Raw genomic sequence first — 25019 nt, 5'->3', positions numbered from 1 at the left:
GCTCCACCCAGCTGAGGGGACAGGGCTGGGATGGTGGGTGAATAACAGAGAGAGAAACAGAGACCACCAAATTAGTTGAAGATACCTTGGGGTTTCAGGGTATCTCCTGCGAGATCTAAGACGGGGTAGCAGGTGTGTATGGTTCAGAAGACCTACATGTTGCCCTAATTTGTCCTGTATATTATTTTAAAAACCAGCAGTACAAAGATGCCACAAGTCAAACAAGGGACACCAGAACCTAGCAGTCTTGTCCCTGGAACATCTCATCTCTCAGGCAAGTGGGAAGGCATGCAAGTATTCTTTAATATTGCTATTCACAAGTGCCCGGGTGATAGCTGAGCTGCCCATGCAACTTGCTTCTGAAAATGCAAACATGTATCCAGAATCTGAGCCTAAAGCCACATGACATCTGGTGCTAAGGTTAACGTCTTAGCGTGTGTGGAAGAACATAGGAAGCTGCTGTATGTTGAGTCGGATTCATTGGTCTATTAGGTCAGTAATGCCTACAACAGGGCTGGGGAGCCAGAATTCCCCCATGGGCAGCCTTCCAGGGACTGCATATGAATGATAGTTGGGACCGGAGGCCAAAGTGTATGTGAGTGACTTTGGTCCAGTAAATGTAAGAAGTTTGCATATACAAACTATTGAGATCATTAATATTGTGCATATGGAAGCCGCTGGGTGAATAAAAAATGACTCCTGTATTGAAATAAAAATTATTCAGTCCAAAAATACGGTTCAAAAGCTTTACTTACAGAACTCAAACTCTAAACCACTTAAAACAAATAGAAGTTACATTCACTTAGTTGCATAGTTTCTTATACCGCTCCCAGTATAAGGCATGATAACTTATATTACATCCTGAGCTAGAGATCAAAGCTCTGTCTCTTCTCCATTGCAGCCTCCATTCACTTCAGTCTGTTTTACTGGAGGCAGAGAGAAAACACATCCATTCTCTTCAGCAGCTTGGAACAAAGAGTTTACATGCCCAACATGGATGCCTCCCAGATTAGCATATGCATATACTTGTAATACTATCTCTTTCATGTGATTCTGAGCTAAACACCTTGTGACTGAGGCAGCAGAAGTACGCCCCCATGATACAGCCCCCTCAATGATTAACCAGGCAAGCTCTTCTTCAGCTTCAATGGAAATTCCCAGCTAGAAGAGAGGCCTCATTTGGCCCTCAGGCTAATCTGTCTATGCTAATCATCATCAGTGCTCCAGGGTTTCAGGCAGGGTTTCCTACCCTACCTGGAGATACCAGGAACTGAACAAGGGACCTTGAGCATATAAGGCAAATGCTGTACCACTGACCTTTCCCAAGCATTGTGTGGCACTGTTGAACCATTATGTACAGCTCCCCATATTTGGATCTGTCTTTAGACCTCTAAGGGGCCAGAATAGCCAGGTGGTTGTGGCATGAAATTATTGTACGTGGAGCTGCAAACAGGATTCTAAGGAGGTGCACGTTCTTCCATTCACACTAACACACCAAAATCTCAATCGGCAAGCTGAGCGAGAATGGAGGTAGAAGAAGCAAATACATAGCTGTATTCCATTTTTCCAGCTGTGAAAAATAGAGCGTGGATATTTTTGTTTTAACTGTGCATCAGTTTTCTCAAATCTCTGGAGCATGGGACGATGCAGCTTTTTCTGCTACTTTTTCTTTCTTTTTCTTTTTTTACCAATCTGTAAATTTCCACTACTGAATCTTACTGTGAAGAATCCTAGGGAAATCCACAGCCACTGAAGGGAAGGAGCAAATAATTAAACAAATTAATCAGAAAACAAAGGCAATGGTGTTATCACCTCCCCAAGCAAGCAGATGCAAATTGCCTCCTGGTAGAACAAAATTCAATAATAGGCTGTTGCTTCTAGATCCACAAAATGGCCCTGGGGAAAATGGAGATGTATGATTAGGGATGAGGAACAATAGCTGCAATGTGTACGTTGTATAAGCCTCGGAGAAAATCGGGGTCTGTGTTGGCTGAGTACATTAGTAACTGCTTCATTTGCCAGCATGGATATTACCCTCCCAGGGCTTTTAGTTACAAACGTTGGCTTCAAATGTGGCTGTGTGGTAATAACTTACAGCTGAATATGTCATCTGTTCCTCAAAATATAATTTCTTGAGCAAGTATAACAGAAGTAGCCAAGTCAATTCCATTCCTGTCAGATAGTTCAATCATTTTTTTGCTGGAGGGAGGCAGGCTTTAAGAAATGGGCTTGTATGGAATCTCCTGCTAAAATGGCGGGCATTTTCCTTCATTTTATCAAGGGATTCCAGGAAGGGGTTTGCATCAGAATCCCCTGCCAAAACACAGGGGAAAACCCCTTTGTTTTAGCATCTGCTTGCAAAGTGCTTTGAAGCCCTAACATCATTGTGATGCTGTGTGATTGACAGGTGGGTGGCCCCACCCAACTGTCAAATTTGGTATGATCAGGATCTGGCCCAGGGAGTCAAAAAGGTTTCCACCCCCATCGTTCTGCCCAGACACTGAGGTCCTACTCCGAGGGCCTCCTGGAGGTTCCCTCACTGCGAATTGTGAGGTTACAGGAAACCAGGCAGAGGGCCTTCTCGGTGGTGGCACCTGGCCTGTGGAACGCCCTCCCATCAGATGTCAAGGAAATAAACAACTATCTTATTTTTAGAAGACATCTGAAGGCAGCCCTGTTTAGGGAAGTTTTTAATGTTTGAAGTTTTATTGTGCTTTTAATCTGATGGGAGCCGCCCAGAGTAGCTGGGGAAACCCAGCCGAATGGGTGGGGTATAAATAATATATTATTATTATTATTATTATTATTATTATTATTATTATTATTATTATTATTATTATTATTATTATTATTTCCCACTCCTATGCTATAACAACCCGACCAATGTCTGAGTAGGGCTTGCAAACAAAAAATGGTGCAATCTAGCATTGCTGGGAATGTATGTGAAAGCAGAAATCACATGACTACAGCTGATCATATGAGGCTTTACCACCAAGTCAGCAGCCTCCTCCTGGCAGGTGATGAATGAAAAGGCGAACAGGATGTTGCAACACTCTTACCAGTGGAATGAGATAGCGTCGTGATGGAGTGGCTCCATATCACGTACTGGCAAATTCAGGTTGTGTAATTAGAGTTGATTTGGTCTCCTGCCCAGCAAACCTATCCCCCCCCCCCCACACACACACACACTCACACACCAAAAAATCAGACTTTTTGCAATAAAGAACACAATGGGGAAATGCACTGAAAAGTGTGTATTAACATTTGCTTGATGCAACATCATATAAGCTCCTCCCCACAAGCAAGTCAGAATGAATGCTCAGTAGATAGCCGACATCATCTAGTCTCTCCCAAAACTTTGTACAAACAAATCAGGGTGAATGTTCAATAACAGGTCACCTAGAAGCAACCCATGTTTGCAGGAGTTCAGAAGTAGAAAGAATACATTCAGCATTTATGAAGGAAGCTAAATCCATACTAGCGCCTGCAATTCAGGAAGCACATCAAAACAAGCAGTAGAGAAGAATGAAAGAATGGGTCATCATGGTCATCATGGGACAAAGACTGAAACAGTGATATGCAATACACTTGCTGTGGGTCTGGATACACCTTCATTCTTAACGCCAATACAAATTGGAGGTCAAATATTATATCTTTTTGTTATGCAGGAACAGCCAAACCTAATTAGACATCATTAGAGCTCTTGGTTCCCGTAACACAATACAGGAACAAGAACCTCATTAGTGATGGGAGGAAACGTACAAAGAAAATGAAGAAAATTTAATAATGGGAAATAGGAGGGGAGCCTTCTAACAGGGGAAACATTTTAATGCTTAATGAGTAGATCCACGGATTTCATTAACCTGCACAAAGTGTGTGTGAGTGTTGGTACAGTGGCTTTATTACCTCATTAATTAAAGCATTACCAACAAGATGCATTTATTTAATGAAACTCTGCTCTTGGTTTAAACGGCAATACTAAGTAACCCCGTAATTGAGACATTTCTCACTCAATGAGAAAAAAGAAAAAGGAAGAAACCCCACAGCACTATCTTGACATTACTGAGGTAAAGTTTAGAAAGAAGGGGGTAAGGTGAAGGTCAATGAGCCACAATAATTCTAGGAATTTGGTGTCCACCAGTTTAGACCTGTCTGTAGGCACAGCTCTGCATTACTGGGTTTTCTTCCAACTGCTCAGTGTGAAAAAGGTGTAGCGCTGTGCTCAGGAAGAGCTGAGGTGTGAGTAGTGGCTCTTTGAGCATCAGCTAGTAGCCAAGGTGGCAGTGTCCCCATATCCAGCCTTTCTGGACTACAGTCCACAAGGAAAACTCTACTATAGCTAAGAAACAGATTGTTTCTGTACCTGAGCTGTTTTTATTGCCACCGTTGGAAGATCCAAACTAAAATGTTCAGTCCAAACCACTCCCACAGTTTCCATTGATTGCAGCCTATTAAACAACTTACTGAGCAACGGGGAAACCTGAGTCGTTTGTGTAGCAATATTTGGACTACTGCAATATTGGAGAAAATTACCCATAATGTACACCTATTACAGTGGTACCTCGCAAGACGAATGCCTCACAAGACGGAAAACTCGCTAGACGAAAGGGTTTTTTGTTTTTTGAGCTGCTTCGCAAGACGATTTTCCCTATGGGCTTGCTTCGCAAGACGGAAACGTCTTGCAAGTTTGTTTCCTTTTTCTTAAAACTGTTAATACAGTTGCGACTTGACTTCGAGGAGCAACTCATAGCATGCGGTGTGGTAGCCTTTTTTGAGGTTTTTGAAGACTTTGGTGATTTTTGAAGCTTTTCCAAAACTTTTCCGACACCGTGCTTCACAAGACGAAAACAATTGCAAGACAACAAAACTCGCGGAACGAATTAATTTTGTCTTGCGAGGCACCACTGTACAAGGAAAAGAGAAATCGCAAGTGTTCAGTGCGATATGGTGGGGCTTTATTTCATATGGCAATACATCAGATATGCAAAAATACATGTCAGCCATGGACAACAGAGTTTGGATTACATGAAGTTTTCTCCACCATCAATGGATTTTACCCTTTTACTGCTTCTCTGTTCTTTATTTCACTGAAGTATTGTGATTTATTCATGGACTTATACACATCCCATGTTGGGGAGATATTTGAGGGAGGAGTTGCTTGCTTGTTTTTTGTGTGTGTGTTTATGTGTTGTTCTTCTTTGTTATTGTATATTAGTTTTTTTTATAAATATTTTTATTACGTTTTTTCCAGATAAAGATATACAGTACAAGAAAACAAAGAAAACAAGAAAAGAAAAGAAAAAAGACAAATTATTTCAAAAGCTTGTTTCAATCTTCCATCGAACTTCCCCACATCTCCCACACAATGCAATCTTGATAATAAATTTATCAGCAAATTATAACCTTGTTTCATGTGTTTCTTTTATACTTTCAATTGCATTTTAAGTTTAAATTACTTATTATCCATTTACTCTATAAACAAATATGTTATCCTTTTTAAACATTTAAACATTGGTTCTTTCATTAATATTGTCTAATTTCATATATGTTCCACTCTCATTGCTGGAGCTAACCTTCCGAATCATGCGAAATCCTATAATTCATATAACTTATAAAATTTTTGCAAATAATCCTTAAATTTTTTCCAGTCTTCCTCCATTGCTTCTTCTCCCAAATCTCGGATCCTGGCAGTCATCTCGACCAACTCCATGTAGTCCATCAATTGCGTTTGCCACTCTTCCAGTGTGGGCAAATCTTGAGTCTTCCAATATTTGGCGATAAGAATTCTTGCTGCTGTAGTTGCATACATAAAAAACGCTCTATCCTTCTTTAACACCTTTTGGCCGACAATGCCCATGAGGAAGGCCTCTGGTTTCTTAGGCAAGGTGTACTTAAACACCTTTTTTAACTCATTGTAGATCATTTCCCAGAAGGCCTTCACTCTTGGACAAGTCCACCAAAGGTGAAAGAATGTCCCTTCAGCCTCCTTACACTTCCAACATTTATTATCAGACAAATGGTATATCTTAGCAAGCTTGACTGGGGTCATGTACCACCTGTATATCATTTTCATAATGTTTTCTTTCAGGGCATTACATGCCGTAAATTTCATACCGGTGGTCCATAACCTTTCCCAGTCTTCAAACATAATGTTGTACCCAATGTCTTGAGCCCACTTTATCATGGCTGATTTAACTGTCTCATCCTGTGTGTTCCATTTAAGCAGCAAGTTATACATTCTCGATAATACCTTGGTCTTTGGTTCTAACAGCTCTGTCTCAAGTTTCGATTTTTCCACCTGGAATCCTGTTTTTTTATCCAACTTGAAAACCTCATTAATTTGGGCATAATGAAACCAATCTTGCACCTTATCCTTTAATTTTTCATAGCTCTGCAACCTCCAATTATCTCCAATATTTTCTATTATTTCCCAATATTTCGGCCAACCGGACTCCATATTGGGTTTTTTCCGAGCCTTGGCCTCCACTGGTGATAACCACCTCGGGGTCTTGCTTTCAAGTAAGTCTTTATATTTTGTCCAGACCATAAATATTGCTTTTCTGACAATATGGTTTTTGAACATTTTGTGTGTTTTTACCTTGTCATACCACAAATACGCATGCCATCCTAACGAATTATTAAAACCTTCCAGATCTAGGACATCAGTGTTCTCTAACAAAATCCAATCTTTCATCCAGCAGAAGGCTGCAGCTTCATAATATAACCTTAAGTCTGGCAGGGCAAACCCCCCTCTTTCTTTTGCATCAGTTAGTATTTTAAACTTTATTCGGGGCTTTTTGCCCTGCCAGACAAACTTTGAAATATCCTTCTGCCACTTTCCAAAACATTCCACTCTGTCCACGATCTGCAAGGTTTGAAACAAAAACAACATTTTTGGCAATACGTTCATCTTTATAGCTGCGATTCGGCCCAACAAGGAAAGTTTCAGTCTTGACCAAGTTTCTAGGTCTTTTTTAACTTCTGACCAACATTTTTCATAGTTATCTTTAAATAAGTTCAAATTTTTGGAAGACAAGTTGACCCCCAGGTATTTCACTTTTTTAACCACATTTAATTCTGTTTCCCTCTGAAACCCATCTGTTTCTAAAGATGTCAAGTTCTTTCCCAATACCTTAGTTTTTTGTTTATTCAACTTAAATCCCGCCACCCGACCAAATTCTTGAATCAGTTCTAAAACTCTTTTTGTACTAGATTCTGGCTCCTGTAATGTTAAAACCAAGTCATCTGCAAAAGCTTTCAGTTTATATTGTTTCGCTCCGACCCGTATTCCTTGTACCTGCCGGTCCTTCCTAATCATATTCAGCAGCACCTCCAGGACTGAGATAAATAATAGGGGGGAAAGGGGGCACCCCTGCCGTGTTCCTTTTTCAATATGAAACTCTTCTGTCACCACATTGTTCACTATCAACTTAGCTTTTTGTTCTGAATAAATTGCTTCTATACCATTTTCAAACCCCCGTCCCACTCCCATCCCTTCCAAGTTTTTCTTCATAAACTTCCAAGAAATGTTATCAAAGGCCTTCTCTGCATCAATAAAGATTAACACTGCTTTAGTGTTAATATTTCTTTGCAAAAGTTCCAGAATATCAATAATATTCCTAGTGTTGTCAAACAAGTGCCTGCCTGGGAGAAAGCCTGCTTGGTCCTTGTGAATTACTTCATTTAGTACCTTTTTAAGTCTACTTGCCAAAATGTCTGCAAATATTTTGTAATCCACATTTAGGAGTGAGATGGGACAGTAGTTCTTAAGTTGAGTCTTTTCAGTTTCCACTTTAGGTATCAGTGTGATGAAAGCTTCTTTCCACGTTTCCGGTGCCCTTCCTCCCCCCATAATCTGGTTGCAAACCTCCATTAGTGGTTGTATCAAATAGTCTTTTAACGTCCTATAATACTTGGAGGTAAGTCCATCTGGGCCTGGAGATTTGCCCAACTGCATATTCTGAATGGCATCCTCAATTTCCTGTTGTGTTATTTTGTAGTTCAAGATTGATCTCTTCTCCTGAGATAGTTCTGGTAGGCCGTTAGCTTTTAAAAACTGATCCATCTCAGACACTTCCTCGGGCCCTTGCGTATACAATTTTTTAAAATATTTCTGGAAGCACTTTCTAATTTCACCTGGTTTCTGGATATTTTTCCCTTCCACCTCTAGATTGGTAACATAGTTTAATTTTTGTCTTTTTTTCAACTGCCATGCCAGCAGTTTTCCACATTTGTTCGCTGATTCAAAAGATCTTTGTTTCATTTGTTTAATTTTCCATTCCACTTCTTGGTTTATCAGTTTCATATATTGTGACTGGTGGAATTTAATTTCTCTTAGAATCTCTTTTGATTTTGGTTTAGATCTCAATTTTTTCTCTCCATCTCTTATCTTCTCTAATATCTTATCCTTTTTTCCATTCCAGAGTTTTTTCTTAATCGTATTCTGTTGTATCAGAAACCCTCTCATTACAGCTTTACTTGCGTCCCAGATTGTTCTTTTTTCCACCAAAGTGTTCAAATTAATTTCAAAATAGTCCTTTAAAGCTTTTTGGGCCTTCTTTACAATCTCTTGATCTCTTAGCAGGTTGTCATTCATTTTCCATCTGAAGGAGCCGGCTGGGGTAAATCTCACTTCCATTTTCAGGGCGTTGTGGTCGGAGCAGGTCTTTGGGCAGATTTCCACTCTTGCAGTCTTAGGTGCCAGCCCTCTAGTTGTCCAAATTTGGTCGATTCTTGTCCATGACAGGTGGGCCTCTGAGAAGAAAGTTCCTTCTTTACCTAGAGGGTTCCTTGTCCGCCAAATATCAATCAAATCCATATTGTCTGTCAGTTCAAAAAAAGTTTTAGGTAGTCTGCCATCCTTGGTTAGATTTTGATTTTGTGACTTATCCATAAAAGTAGAGACAACCCCATTCATATCTCCCATCATAATGATGTTTGAATAGTCCAGATAGTCCAGCAGTGTCTCATGCAGCTTCTTATAAAATTCCGATTTCCCCTCATTTGGTGCATAGATTCCTACTATCAGAACTTTTTCTCCTTGTGTTTGTATTTCAATTGCCAGGGTTCTTCCTGTTATTGTATATTTGAAAACCCAAAACAGTGGTACCTCAGGTTACATATGCTTTAGGTTACAGACTCCGCTAACCCAGAAATAGTGCTTCAGGTTAAGAACTTTGCTTCAGGATGAGAACAGAAATCGTGCTCCGGCGGTGCGGCGGCAGCAGGAGGTCCCATTAGCTAAAGTGGTGCTTCAGGTTAAGAACAGTTTCAGGTTAAGTACAGACCTCCGGAACGAATTAAGTACTTAACCCAAGGTACCACTGTAAATATATGTATTTAAAAAGCATGCAGTAGCCAAGGAGAGAGGTGCTGTCAGGTTTGGTCTCACCATTGCTATCACAGCTGCTTTGCCTTACCTGCGCCAAGACCTGCAGTGGACTACACAGGTGTGGACTGATGTATCAGCAGCTACCCCTTGTAGCTCAAACAGAGCAAGATAGTGGACCTTCAAGCTAGAGCCAACATCCTTCACCACCCTCATTATTTGCGTCTGGCCATCAACCACTGTTACTGAAACTGTGAACTCAACAGTGATTATGTGCTATTAAAAAAAACAACCAAGTACAGTAGTGAATCAGTTTCCTTACTTGCTTTAACATACCCGGAGCACTAAACGTCTGCTTTAGATTAACAAGAAACGAGGAGGTGAAGACAGGAAGTGAGAGGTCAGGAAACAGTGGAGAAAAGAAGTAGCAAATGCCTTGACTAAAGTTTTTGTCTGAGAGGCAAAGGTTGAGTTCTGATGGTTTGTGAAGCCATTTGGCAGAGGATCAGGAACAGAGCCATGAGCCCAACCCATTTTCTTCACAATGCAGTTTAATACTGTAAATCACTTTCCCTCTTTATGAAACCATAGGTTGATATTGTGTGCAGATTGTCATTTGAGTAATCCCATCAAACAAGAGCTGCAAATAAAGAACAAAGTCTGGTTTGCAGTCCTGGTTAGGAGGACACAGTCCAACAATGAATAGTTTAGCAATTTGGTGTATGAGTTCTGCTGAAGAGCCGTAGTGATGAATGATCCGCATGCAGCCGAACCTTCTTACGATTCCACTCTATGCCTAACTCTGCACACATCCACTCCACTCGAATGGTCAGCACCATAATTTTGGCATGTGGCTTGCCATTCCCAAATAATGCTAGTGGAATACATTGGAAACAAAAATAAATTTTGATGCAAGTCAACTTTTTTATAAAGTCAGGGGAAACACCTTAGGATACGGTGGGTTATAAACAATATATATATATATATTAATTCATTTAAGGATATGCATATTTACTGCTTGCCTCACGGGTGAATTGTGAAGCTCAGCTGTGGGTATGGGGGGAAGGTTAATGGCAGAAAACAAATCAAGCTGTTTTAAAATAGAATATTGCTAAAACAGACTGAAAGCATAATCCAGGCATGGTGATATTTTTCAGTATCCATGCTATTGATAGAAACTGAGTGTCAGTATCATATATCCCCTAAAGTAAAGCTAAAACGGTTACAGAAAACTTTTTTTTAACCTATAAAGATATTTGGTGGAGACCCAGAGCAAAAATTATAATAGCTTTTAAAATCATTGGGGATTTTTGTTAATAGGAAAAATATCACTATACAAGCATGGTGGGAAGTCTCTTAAGAATTTGTCTTAGCCCTTTTTGCTTTTGATCAGTCCATCCGACAAATGGATGAGTACTTGAACTAGTTTTGCTAACAGCTAGGAATCCAGAGTAATAAATGTGCATTCAGTTAGAGAAAGCACCAGTATCAGATTACAGCTCAGGTCAGCCATGAAATTGCAGCAGTATTTATTTATTTATTTATTTTTAAAGGACCATTGTATGCTAACGGACAAGACCTATCTGTTTTTCTCCACCACTGGTATTGAATTTCTAAATTGCTTCCATGGTTCAAGAAGCTCTGGTACCATTTGTGTTGTGTCACTAACAAAATATGCATAGGTGAAGCAAGTCTCCAGGAATCTAATAATCATGTGTCAACAGCAGAGGAAACCTTCAGTTTTCTCTTTATGAATAAAACATTTTCAATATCGCTTTCATTTTTCAAATCCTGAAATCCAACAGCTTAAAATCCTGGTTTGGTAATACCATCCCTAATTGACTTTGGTGTGCTTGTTTGGCGCTTGCTGAGGGGGGTCACAGGATAGGTGTGTAAACTTTAGGCATTTACGATGTACCAAAGATCAGAGACTACACGCTGGGATGAAATCACACATGCATACTCGTGTCAGGCAATATTGTACAGAGGTGCTCGTGCAATCAGGAGGTGACACAGGTGTGAGCCATATGTACCCAGGCACACCCTAATATATATGGGTGGGGTTAAGGGAAGCAGACAGAGAGATGCAGGCAGAAGAAAAAAGCTGGAATGGATCTGAAGTTTCTGCCTGTGTCTGTTTCTGGATGAAGCCAGGGGATGACTGGCTCCAGTGATGGCAGCAAGGGAAAAAGATGGACTCCTTTGCAGACAGAAGCTGCAGGTCCACCCCAGCGTTTTTCTTCTGCCTGCATATGTCTCTGTGTCATGGCTCTGTCTCCATCTGAGCTCCACTGGCCACCTTTTGTGGAGGGGCTGCTTTTTGTGGCATGTAAGCAAGGAGTAGGAGGCACTATCCTGCCCTTGGCCCTCCAAGTCTGACCTGCCTCTGCTCAGCTTGACATGGGTCTTTTTCTCTGCAGGAAAAACTCTATTTTTTGGCTTCTTGGAAGTCAAACCACAACTCTTGTTGTGGTTGTTTTGTTAGCTTGTTACATATTTACCTCTTCCTAGTACTTGTATGTCTTGTCATCCCCCACCCCCGCCTCTTCTTCCTTCATTGAAATAATATTTTTAAAAATCCCTGAGTAATAAAATGTGCTATGCACACCTTTGGGAAGTGTTTGTGCACAACCACACTGGCATTCATGAGAGCTGCTCAAGAGTAGTTCCATAGCATGTACCAGGGGGTGAAATTAAAGAGTTACAGATACAATCCCACCATTAAAAAACAGCAAAGGCCAGGTTTCTTTTGAAACATATCTATGTGAGGGATTTTATTCATCCAAACCTGAATTACACAAAGTTAGCCGCACTTATTATTAATTATGATTAATGAGGGATCTATGACAATAACTTATTCAACTGACAGATCTTGTAATTCCCTTAAAGATGAATTCTCAGAGCTGTAATAAAACTGCCACCTCATTTTTTTAAAAAAATGACACTAACAGTATTATCACTCACCCTCACCCAGGAGAATCTGGGAAGAACATCAGAAAATGATGAGAACAGTGCTCAAAACCGTAATTGTAAAAATGGCCTTCTTGTTCTTTAAACAGAACTAGAACAACTTTATGCCTTAAATTAACCATGGATTATATTGTTTAGTGCATTTCTTCTGCCAAAAGGACTACAATTGATGGATTGTGCATCCATCTGCTAGAAATGTTCAGTGCAACACAGTGGTACCTTGGTTTACAACCATAATCTGTTCTGGAGGTCCATTTGTAAACCAAAACAGGTTGTAACCCAAGGCACGCTTTCGCCAATGGGGCCTCCAAAAAAAAAAAATGTTCGTAATCCAAAAAAAAATGGGTTGTAATCCAAATAAAGTTTGCAGACTGGGACACGCACTTCTAGGTTTGACGTGTTTGTAATCCAAAACGTATGCAAACCAAGACGTATGCAAACCAAGGTACCACTGTACTATGCTTATTAACTAATTGTTCAAGAGGCAGCTGTGAACTGTTGGGTGGTAAAAACATAAATAGCTGGACAAGAGAGAGAGAGGGGGGGGAGTGCTCTCTAGGCAGGTCAGAGGCAATATATTTGCAATTTCCAATAACAGTTTTTTAAGACCAAAATGTGCATATTAGTACTTCAGTGGTTTGAATTTTCACTCATCTAATTAAAATGCTTCCGTAAGTTTTGCGAGTTTGAACTTCAGGTAACTTGCCTATCTTTGACCAACTTTGTGTCTGCCAGTTGAGAGTAATTATGTGTTGTTGTTTTCCAGTGGTGTTATTATTGTCCGGTAGGTGGCACTAGTATTTCTACCACAAATCTTCTGGAAGACACCTGGTCTTTTGAAAACATTCATGCTAGTCCCATGCAGTTTTAAAGTGCTCTAAACAGCTGGTTTCCCCACTCTTATATGTTGTTCTGAAACTGCTTTTTGCAGGTGTTGTTCCAATGCTGAGATATAATCAACGAACTCAAGCTTCCCCATTCTACAAATAAACAAGATCGTTTTCCTAACAGCAAAACCAATGTGCAATATGACAGAATTGACATCAGAAGGAATAATTAAAGTTTTCAGCCAACCATTATTATAAAAAGTATTCCTCTGATGTGACAGTCTTCCTCAGCACTGTCCTGTGAGGAGTCGTGCTCTTACACTAATTGTATTTCCCCCTGAGTTAGCCTTAGTTGGTAACACATACTTTGTGGCTGATTTTTTTTAATTATTATTTTTTGCAAGCATTGCAACACTTCCCTATTGCAGGACAGGGCTTGTGTCTCTGACAGCCTCCACACTGCATGCACTTCTTTCGACAAGGTGTTAATTCAAGGGACAGTTCGGTGTAAACTTGCTCTTGCTGCATCTAGGACTCCTGCAGCTTCCATCTTCACTAATTTGTATCTATGGAAACATTTGCAGTTTTTCCTCTCCAGGGCTTGCATTCTAGGCCATGTTGCAGCAGCAGCTTGTGCAGCCTTGAATGCCTTTCTAGCATTAGATTGCAGTCTTCCAGGAGTCTTTTTTTGCAGTTTCCAGTCTCTAACCCCCAAAGCTATCAGATCTCTAATTAATGACTCTGTTAAAATCCCGAAGTCACATATCTGATTCATCAGTTTGGGGTCAGTAAGGAATTCTTCCAATGTTTCCCCTTTATACTACACTCTTGAGCTAAAACTCACACCTTTCATAAGTCTCGTTGCTCCTGGTCATACAATACTCAATTTTATTTAGAAGCAAGCCTGCTCTTCCTGCTTAATTGCACGGCATGGAAAATATCTACTGCCTCATGCCCTGCTATATGCAAAAACATGGATATCTTTTGAAGATCCTCTTTTTTCTTCCATTCCTGTAGCTTGCATACAGATGGCGAAGCCATGCTTAAACCTTTCCCTGAAATCTGCTGCATTGCCATTCCAGGTTTGTCATGAGGGAATGTGGCCCTTCCGCGCCCCTGATTTAGCTGTTTTCATAGAATCATAGAATCATAGAGTTGGAAGAGACCACAAGGGCCATTGAGTCCAACCCCCTGCCAAGTACTGCTACAGTACTGGCTGAAACAACACACAGTACTGGCTGAAACAACACACCCAGTTTGCTTGTGCAACATATCCTTCTCTGTTGCCTGATTGGCCTAGAATTCTGTAGTAATTGGACCTCCTTATCAACAACTGATGATGATGATGATGATGATGATGATGATGATAATAATAATAATAATAATAATAATAATAATAATAATAATAATAATAATAATTTATTTGTACCCCACCCATCTGGCTGGGTTTCCCCAAACACTCTGGGTGGCTTCCAACAAAGATTAAAAATACATTAAAATCTTTTCACCTGCTTGCTCTTTGTACCTGATAAAATGGACTCTAGTCCATAAAAGCTTATGCCACAATAGATTTGTTCTTCTTTAAGCTGCCATGCCACTCTTTTGTTACTTCACTTAATATGTAACTGCGTTACGTAAATGGAAACAAAAGTGCTATGATTTTAATAAATTTTCACGGCGCTCCAATTTCCTCGTTCTGTTTTAGACAACCGCCTCCCGCAAGTTAGGTTATTCCACCTTGCCTTGCCTGCGATTGTGCAAATCAACTTTTGCTGACAACTTAATTCCCGTCCTTTCCTTTGAGCCTCCTTGTGGTGTCTCAGGGGATGTCCATCATTATTCAGGAGAACGCCTTGCATGAATGATGGTGTCGGCTGTTCCTCGCAAGCTCCTTCATTCACAGCTTTAAGCACTTACCTGGGGTAAAACTGTAACAAAAATTATTTCCCTTTGTGTTAAAATGTATACTCAGACTGCCTGATTTAGGCTAACCTGGACATTAAAAAAAAGACAGTGACACCTGTTATAGACAGCAATAAAACTGTCCCAATGATCAATCTCGTTTCAGGTTGGGATAAAACTCCGTGAACCGAAACATAACAATCCATCAGATTGACAGGAATACTACATGCATTATCTCTCGAAGTAGTATGCTTCCCAGCTAAGATTCCTAATTTGTCTTTCCTTTGCTTCTTGACAGGCACCAGATCTGTCATTCATGCAATTCATGCAGTTACTCGCCATAAGCAAAATGAAGCTCGGAGCATCTCCATCTTCAGAGCAGGCCTATATTTTTTTCTGCAGTCAAAGTCCTATTGTAGTCACAAAATGGTTTCTCTCAACACGTGCGCACACACTTACACCAGGGATGGGGGAAGAGAGGGAATGAGTTCTTTGGAATAAGGGTGACAAAATACTATAAAAATTGCTGCCTGGTATTCTACGCAGACGACTATCACTCTCTGGCTCTGTATGCAGTTAAAAAGCATTAAAGTGCCAGTATTGTGACACACCAAGACCTCACTGTCAAATAATCCTAAAACAGGTGTCAGGGTTGCATACGAGAACTACAGGTTTGCATGCAAATGGCACACTTCATAACAGTGCAAACACGCATAAAACTGCCTTTAAAGACAATCTGGAATCTGGGACTGGTCCAAAACTATAGGTTCAAGGGTCAAACTCAACACATCTTGCACCAAACCTATGTAAATTACATTGACTATGACCATTCATTTACAGACTCAATTTTCATTCTCGCCGTTGATCTTTAAAGGCCCTTAACAGCACAGAAGAAGAAGAGAAGAAGAGTTTGGATTTGATATCCCGCTTTATCACTACCCGAAGGAGTCTCAAAGCGGCTAACAATCTCCTTTCCCTTCCTCCCCCACAACAAACACTCTGTGAGGTGAGTGGGGCTGAGAGACTTCAGAGAAGTGTGACTAGCCCAAGGTCACCCAGCAGCTGCATGTGGAGGAGCGGAGATGCGAACCCAGTTCCCCAGATTACGAGTCTATCACTCTTATCCACTACACCACACTGGCGCAAGTTATGTGAATGGCAGGTTATGCTCAAATGTGATTAGCTGAGGTCTAAGACCTGTATCAGAGGTCTTCCTCTATGGTCCTTAGTCAAGATCAGACTTTCAGGTGCCAGGAGCAGGGGCTTCTTGGTTGTGGTACTATCTTCTCACAAGCCCCTTTCTGCCAGGTTTTAACTGGTCTGTCGAAACCTTTCTATTCCGAGAGGCTTCTTATTATGGATTTTATTATTAGATTTAGATTAGATTCTTATGATGTTATGCAACTGTTTAAATGGTTTAGATGCTGAGAAATTTTATTGTGAGCTGCCTTGGAATCTATTTTATTTTTAGATAGGATAAAAATGTCCAAAATAGATAATTAAATCAACCTATCAGTATTTATTAAAACAGGTTTTGGGGGAGCAAATCAGCTATTTTAAATCTTGACTCTCCCTGATTAGATAAAAACATCAAATTTAATTAGTAGCTCCTGTGACATAAGGCCAACAAATTTACTGGAGCACCAGCTGTTGTGGGTCAGAGCTCACTTGAGCAGAAGTTTCAAAAGATAACACTGTAAGAAATTACAGGCATGTTTTGGGGATGGGATCGGTGGCGGAGCAAGCCGATCGGGCGTCTGGGGTGGCAAGTGTGCCCTGCACCCAGGGGCAGGGCCAGCCGCCTGCGAGGTGGGGCAACCTGGGGCAGGATGCTCCATGGGGCCTCTGAGGAGTCTGCCTGCCTCCTCCCACTCAGCCGCCCTACAGCTGAGGGTGAGCGGCAGGTGGACCATTTGAGGCAGTACAGAGCCTGCGGGTGCCCAAGCCACCCCGTCACTCCCAGGAGAGATGCGTGGCTCAGGTGTGCTGCAGGCCCCACAGTGAGTGCCACCCAGCATTTTGTCACCCCCCTCAGTGGTGACACCCAGGGCAGCCCACATACCCCTTCCTCCACCCCTGGCTGGGATGTACTGTAGCTCAGTGGCAAAGCACTGGAGAGCCAGTGTGGTGTAGTGGTTAAGAGCAGTAGTCTTGTAATCTGGGGAACCGGGTTCGCGTCTCCGCTCCGCCACATGCAGCTGCTGGGTGACCTTGGGCCAGTCACACTTCTTTGAAGTCTCTCGGCCCCACTCACTTCCCAGAGTGTTTGTTGTGGAGGAGGAAGGGAAAGGAGAATGTTAGCTGCTTTGAGACTCCTTCGGGTAGTGATAAAGCGGGATGTAAAATCCAAGCTCTTCTTCTTCTCTTCTTCTTTGCATTCAGAAGGTTCCAGGTTCAATCCCTTACATCTCCAAATAGGACTGGGAGCATCCCCTGCCCAGAGTTGGCCCAGAACAGTTTCCCTATGGCCTATGCTGACTCTTTCAAGGTGCCACCAAATACATAGCTCTTGGTTTGGAATTCACTAGAGATGCCATGTTACCTAGCGAAGACCCATCAAGAGCTATGCACAGGTCATGTGCAACATTTGTGAGATGTCACTCCAGTCAATCCAATACTTCCATTCCATAGCAGGAGACACAGCTGACCCCTTCTGATGCTTTCTGAAAACGTTTCTGTTTTAGACTGCTTTTAATTAAAAAGGAAGGTCAGGGTTTTATTATGCTGTTGGACTCTGTTCAGACTTTATGCTAAAATGGATACCTAAATTGAAACTTATATATTGCTCTTTTAGTGCTTTCTGTTTATTATTGCCCTTGCTGCTTATTTTGTAATTTTGGTGTTGGTAAGAGTTTAATTGGAGTTTTTTAAACCCTTTTCCTATGCCACCATGGCTCATAAATCTAAAAATAAAATGATGAAGTAAGCTACAATATACACATACATGCCAAACACACCAGTTAAATTTCTACCACATTACAGAAGCACACCTTTCCCAAGCAAAAACAGCAAAGCAGAGAAATTTGCAAGCAATTCTGCTGTTGCTTGCAAACGCCCAGCACTTAGCAAGATTGCTCCTCCATTGCATCAGCTGCTGTGAAGAGAGAGTGATCCTGCTTAGCTCTGGGTTACAAAAGGTGCCCCCTTTCACCTTTGAAGTGCTTCAGGCAGCACTTTTGAGAAGTGCTTTAAGGCAGCCCCCATGTTGAAACACGAGACTTTGCCCCCAGCCCACTGCTATCAACCACCCATTCGCAGGAGTTATACTCAAGCTTCTTAAAACAGTGCTTTTGAGCAAGATTTAATCAATTGATGAGCAGAGATTAAATCTTGGCTGTGTGATCCTGTTCCTTCCTGGGAACTGGGCAGCCAAGGGAGGATTTAAACCAGGGGTTGGCAACCTAAGGCCCATGGCCACAAGCGGCCCACAAGGGTCATTTAACTGGCCCACAAGCCGCTCCCGAAACAAGTCGCCCGCTCGGCGAGTCCGCACACGCTGTGCTAAACCGGCGCAGTGCGGTGCGGGGACTCACTTCTGCGGTGCTGGAAATCACATCTGCCCAGACGCAGGTGCCGAAAATCACATCTGCGCAGACACAGATGCCAAAAAAACATGTCTGCACGGACACATTCCAGTCCACGGAGTGATCTCCACAGCAGTGAACCGGCCCAGGCAAGGTAAACTTTGCCAACCCAATTTAAACCCTCTCCTCCCACCCATCAGCTGACATCATCAGTGATGTCAGTAGGTGGGTGTGGTTTGGAGAAAACAGCCTGGCAGGCCAATTCGAAGCCCCTAGTGGACAAGGTTGGTACACCAACCAGAGGTTCCCCACCCCTGTAGTATGGTAACCTTAGCTAACCTTCCCTTCTGCTGAGAACAACTATCCTAATGTGACAAAAGAGAAGAGTGGAAATCGTAACACAAATCACCTAGCTACTTCCTCTGTGACCACTTCAGAGCAGGGAGGCGCAGGATGCTGCTGGATCCTTTCCTTTGCACTTCAGCAAATCCTTATGGAATGCAACATCAGGATGTTCCAAGTGCAGCAACATTTATTTACTGTAAAGGTGGAGCCCTTCTAAATATATCTGCCTTTTGCTTTGATATATTCTTCGCTTATGGGCTCTTTCCTATACAATGCAGAATTGATTTACATCCATCTCACTACCATGCACTCTCAACAAGAATAAGAAGTGCATAAGCTGGAAAGTTATTTTTAAAGTGTTCAATGCTACTTGCAGCAATGGCAATATACTCACACAATTGGTCTGCTCAGGTGGAAGGAGCGTTTTTCCTTTAGCTTACTGTGGTTTTTTCATCTCCGCCAAGCTAAGCAGTTGGCCCCTTATCTCTCTCGTCCTGACCTAGCCACTGTGATCCATGCGACGGTCACCTCCAGACTGGATTATTGTAACTTGCTCTACGTGGGGCTGCACTTGAGACTGACCCAGAAACTCCAGCGGGTGCAGAATGCCGCGGCGAGACTCCTTATGGGGTCTTCGCTGCGAGAGCACATTCATCCGGTATTATACCAGCTGCACTGGCTCCCGGTGGAGTACAGGATCAGGTTTAAGGTGCTGGTTTTAACCTTTAAAGCCCTATACGGCCTAGGACCCTCGTACCTACGGGACCGCCTCTCCTGGTATGCCCCTCAGAGAAACCTACGGTCTGCAAATAATAACATCCTCAAGGTCCCAGGCCTCAGAGAGGTTAGGCTGGCCTCAACTAGAGCCAGGGCCTTCTCGGCTGCAGCTCCAAACTGGTGGAATGCTCTGTCAAAAGAGACTAGGGCCCTGCGGGACCTGACATCTTTCCGCAGGGCCTGCAAGACAGAGTTGTTCCGCCAGGCCTTTGGTCAGGGCGCAGCCTGACTCCCTCCTCTGGCAACCTGCACATAATTCTGCTTAATTGGTTGCCATCAATTTGATTTAATTAATTTTTATAATGAAATATTTTTAGATTGTGTGATTATTTGACTGATTATTTGATTGTTGTTAGCCGCCCTGAGCCCGGCTTTGGCTGGGGAGGGCGGGATATAAATAAAATTTATTATTATTATTATTATTATTATTATTATTATTATTATTATTATTATTTCCAGTTTGCACATATGATGTACCCTCCAACATTTATCCAGTGATAATAGGAACGTCCCATTCCATAATGATAATTTTACTATTTATACCCCACACATTTTACTGGGTTGCCCCAGTCACTCTGGGCAGCTTCTAACATAGATAAAAGCATAATAAAACATTAAACTTTTTTTAAAAAAACTTCTCTATACAGGATTGCCTTCAGACGGCTCAGGGATTAGATAACTCCATACCCCCCCAACATTTCTCCAGTGAAAATAGGGACATCCTAAGGAAAAGTGGGATATTCTGGGTTCAAATCAGAAACTGGGACAGTTCTAGGGACATTCCTAGAAAATAGGGACACTTAGAGGGTCTAATGTTATATAAACCAGACATTCTGGGCACCAATTAGATGGGCAGCAGGATTAGACCCCAAAGTGTGTGGCTTTAAAAGTAGGTGCATTTTGTCACTGAACTACAATGGCTCTCCTAATTCATATAAGTGGATTAGAGTATCCACATGTTTCTGCATTTACGATTCTGCATTGATTGCAAATATTTGCATGTACCGTATTTTTTGCACCATAACACTCACTTTTTTTCCTCCTAGAAAGTAAGGGGAAATGTCTGTGCGTGTTATGGAGCAAATGCCTGCGGGTGGCGGGGGGGATCTGCTGCAGTCGAGAGCAGAGGATCCATGGTTCCCCTTCCTTCCCTCCTCCGTGGTTACAAAGCATGGATTCACATGGATCCTCAGGATTTTTGCATTGTTGTTGTTGTTTAGTCGTTTAGTCGTGTCCGACTCTTCGTGACCCCATGGACCAGAGCACGCCAGGCACTTCTGTCCTCCACTGCCTCCCGCAGTTTGATCAAACTCATGCTGGTAGCTTCAAGAACACCATCCAACCATCTCATTCTCTGTCGTCCCCTTCTCCTTGTGCCCTCCATCTTTCCCAACATCAGGGTCTTTTCCAGGGAGTCTTCTCTTCTCATGAGGTGGCCAAAGTATTGGAGCCTCAGCTTCACGATCTGTCCTTCCAGTGAGCGCTCAGGGCTGATTTCCTTCATAATGGATAGGTTTGATCTTCTTGCAGTCCATGGGACTCTCAAGAGTCTCCTCCAGCACCATAATTCAAAAGCATCAATTCTTCGGCGATCAGCCTTCTTTATGGTCCAGCTCTCACTTCCATACATCACTACTGGGAAAACCATGGCTTTTACTATACGGACCTTTGTTGGCAAGGTGATGTCTCTGCTTTTTAAGATTTTTTTTTTTTTTTTTTTGCATTGGGCTACTCCAAACTCAGTCAGATCACATGTCTGTGGCCACAGCATGAACCACAAAAATCATATATCCACTATTTCGTTTAGAATATTTTTTTTCTTGTTTTCCTCCTCTAAAAACTACGTGCGTGTTATGGTCTGGTGCATGTTATAGAGCGAAAAATACGGGTACTTTATATGAAATGAAGAGATAAGCATTAGGCACAATCTATCCCTAGGAGCTGTAAAAGAAAAAACCCAAAAACAAAACCCAGAATAATTACATCTCTCAGACATTTTTGCTCACCTTAACTGAATGACTAGAATCATAGAATCATAGAGTTGGAAGAGTCCAACCCCCTGCCAAGCAGGAAACAAAGAAGATAATCTGGGTTAACAGATTGTGAAAACCTGTTTGAAGTTAATGGTCAATAGCACATACAAGCAGTATTTTCTCTCTGCTAGAAGAAGTACATGATCAGGGCCTTCAAAAGTTAAAAGGACCCATATATCGTAGGTGCCTAAGGATAGAGACTCATCGGGGGAAGGATAAAAGTAAGGCTAACATTATATGGCTTTAATTTGCATGTGCAATTCTGAGCAATAACAATTCCCACACGGTTCATAAGAGGCACATTTTAGAAGCAATGAGTGTGATGGGTAAACTGGACCTGAGCTCTGGTTGATTGATCACTGGCTTATTATTACAAAGCTCTTATTGTAAATGTGTGTCCTGCTAGACCATCCATTTGTTTTGCATCTACTTGTGTAAGTGCTTTAGTGAATTAGTGAGACTCACCACACACACAAAAAAATTTAAGGGCCTCTACTGTAGCAGCGGGACGCGGGTGGCACTGTGGGTAAAACCTCAGCACCTAGGACTTGCCGATCATCAGGATTGATCGTCAGGTTTGAATCCCTGCGGCGGGGTGCACTCCCGTTGCTTGGTCCCAATGCCTGCCAACCTAGCAGTTCGAAAGCACCCTCGGGTGCAAGTAGATAAATAGGGACCGCTTACCAGCGGGAAGGTAAACGGCGTTCCGTGTGCTGCGCTGGCTCGCCAGATGCAGCTTGTCACGCTGGCCACGTGACCCAGAAGTGTCTTTGGACAGTGCTGGCCCCCGGCCTCTTAAGCGAGATGGGCACGCAATCCCAGAGTCGGACACGACTGGCCCATATGGGCAGGGGTACCTTTACCTTTACTGTAGCAGCAGGTTACCCTTGTTATAGTAAACATGGATATAAATTCCCACCTATATCACAACACACCAAGGTATTTTGTTAGCGGAGCTGCTCTGGTATCAGTCATGGAATGTTCATAATGAGGCAAATGAAAGGTCATTTTGGAAGGGACTAATATGTCATGGATTGAAGCGAACGGCAATTAAGAGAACCTGGTGATCGCAAAGCTTGGTTGGAAGAGGTCCCTGCACCTAAGGAAGCCAAGTGTGGCAGTAGATTTGAAGAAAGAGAACAATGGGACTAAAAAAGGATGTAAGAGCAGAATAGACAGCACAGACAAGGTTAGGGTCAACATCAAGCTCTAAAATGTTATTGTGTGTTTTTAAAAAAAATAAATGAATAAATCAGTAGTCTTTTTTCACATGACACCTCTAAGCAGAGGTACACCTCCTATCGGAGAAAAAAAATCATCAGTTTGTAACTCTAAACACAGCAGGAAATGTCACCCATGCTGAGATGCACAGCTGCAGGAGAAACTTGATCCTTGGTCCACCAGGATCTACTTAGCAGCTATATGGACTTTCAGGGAGGGGGGCAGGAAAGCATCTTAATCAAGGGAAGATGGAGAAAATGGATGATCTTGCATATACGTGTACCACCTGCAGAATCCTGCTGCCTGTTTGAAATAGAGCCAAGTCCAGGAGTTCCTTATACTGGAGAGTCAGAATGCTCACATTTGTTTCAGCCAGGAGGAACGTAAAGAACCGCTGTAGTTTTTCATCTGCTTATGGCTGGTCTTGTAACCAAGCAAGCCAGAAGGTGAAGACTGGCGCTGTTGCTTTGTATCGGAGAGAAGACCGTTGTGGTTGCCTTAGCAACCGTTACTAAGAGGAAGAGGCTTCAAGCTGACAGTGTTCACTTGTTCATGCACCAGCCAGGTGAACACGAGAATATAATGTAGATAGGTGAACAAATTTGGTTGGTGGTTAGAAGATCCATACAGAACCACTGACTGGCTACCAGTGATGCAAAGCTCAACTATGGAACTTGCTGCCACAATAGTCAGTGATGGCCACCAACCTAGGTAAAGGTAAAGGGACCCCTGACCATTAGGTCCAGTCGCGGACAACTCTGGGGGTGCTCATCTCGCTCTATAGGCCAAGGGAGCCGGTGTTTGTCCGCAGTCAGTTTCCAGGTCATGTGGCTAGCAAGACTAAGCTGCTTCTGCTGAACCAGAGCAACACACAGAAATGCTGTTGACCTTCCCACCAGAGTGGTACCTATTTATCTACTTGCACTTGGCGTGCTTTCAAACTGCTAGGTTGGCAGGAGCAGGGACCAAACAATGGGAGCTCAGCCCGTCACGGGGATTGAAACCACCAACCTTCTGATCGGCAAGTCCTAGGCTCTGTGGTTTAACCCACAGCGCCACCCACATCCCTAGATGACTTTAAAAGAGGGCAAGGCAAATTCATGGAGAGTGCTATCGATACCTACTAAGCCATGCTGTCCATGCTCTGCTTCCACAGTCTTGAGTCACTAATGCCTTGGAATACCTACCAGTTGCTGGAAGCCACAGGAGGGGACCATGCTCTGCTCCTGGCTGAGGGTTTCTCACAGGCATCTGGTTGGTCACTGGGAGGACATGATGCTGGGCTAGATGGACCATGGACCTGATCCAGCAGGACTCATCTTATGCACTTAGAAAAAGAGACAAACAATGGGCAGGGTGCCCCAAGAAGCAGAAGTGCTTGGTTGGTCAGAAGTCTTGGCCAAGAAAAGGCACAGTTAGCTCTTTTAAGGCAACTGGGAGGCAGCCACAGTTGGAGATCTCTAAGAGGACTGTGCTGTGGACAGGACATGAAGATGGGAGCCAGTGGCTGAGGACAAGCAAGCATGTCGTGAAGGGTTGGCAAGGTTTAAAGAAAGCAGCTGTTCTCCGTAGCAGGTTTCAGTGAGAGGTCTGACAGGAGAGAAAACCTTAGCAGGTAAAGGTAAAAGGTAAAGGACCCCTGGATAGTTAAGTCCAGTCGAATTCGACTATGGGGTGCAGCTTTCAGGCTGAGGAAGCCAGTGTTTGTCCAGCTTTCCGGGTCATGTGGCCAGCATGACTAAACTGCTTCTGGCACAACAGGACACTGTGACGGAAGCCAGAGCACATGGAAATGCCATTTACCTTCCCGCCACAGTGGTACCTATTTATCTACTCATGCTGGTATGCTTTCAAACTGCTAGGTTGGCAGGAGCTGGGACAGAGCAATGGGAACTCACCCCGTCACGCAGATTCGAACTGCCGACCTTACGATCAGCAAGCCCAAGAGGCTTAGCAGGCACTCTTTAATGCAGTTCAACTACCCTAGAAGCAGCAGAGGCTCTTGAGGCAGAGGAAGACGAGCATAAGCATCTGCCCCTAATTGTGACTGACCAGGGATGCAGGAGAGGTGAATTTGGTATGGGTAAAAAAA

Source organism: Podarcis bocagei, assembly GCF_964188305.1.
Source record: "Podarcis bocagei genome assembly, chromosome: 2".
In the NCBI taxonomy this organism is placed as follows: Eukaryota; Metazoa; Chordata; class Lepidosauria; order Squamata; family Lacertidae; genus Podarcis; species Podarcis bocagei.
This window is presented reverse-complemented; position numbering follows the sequence as displayed.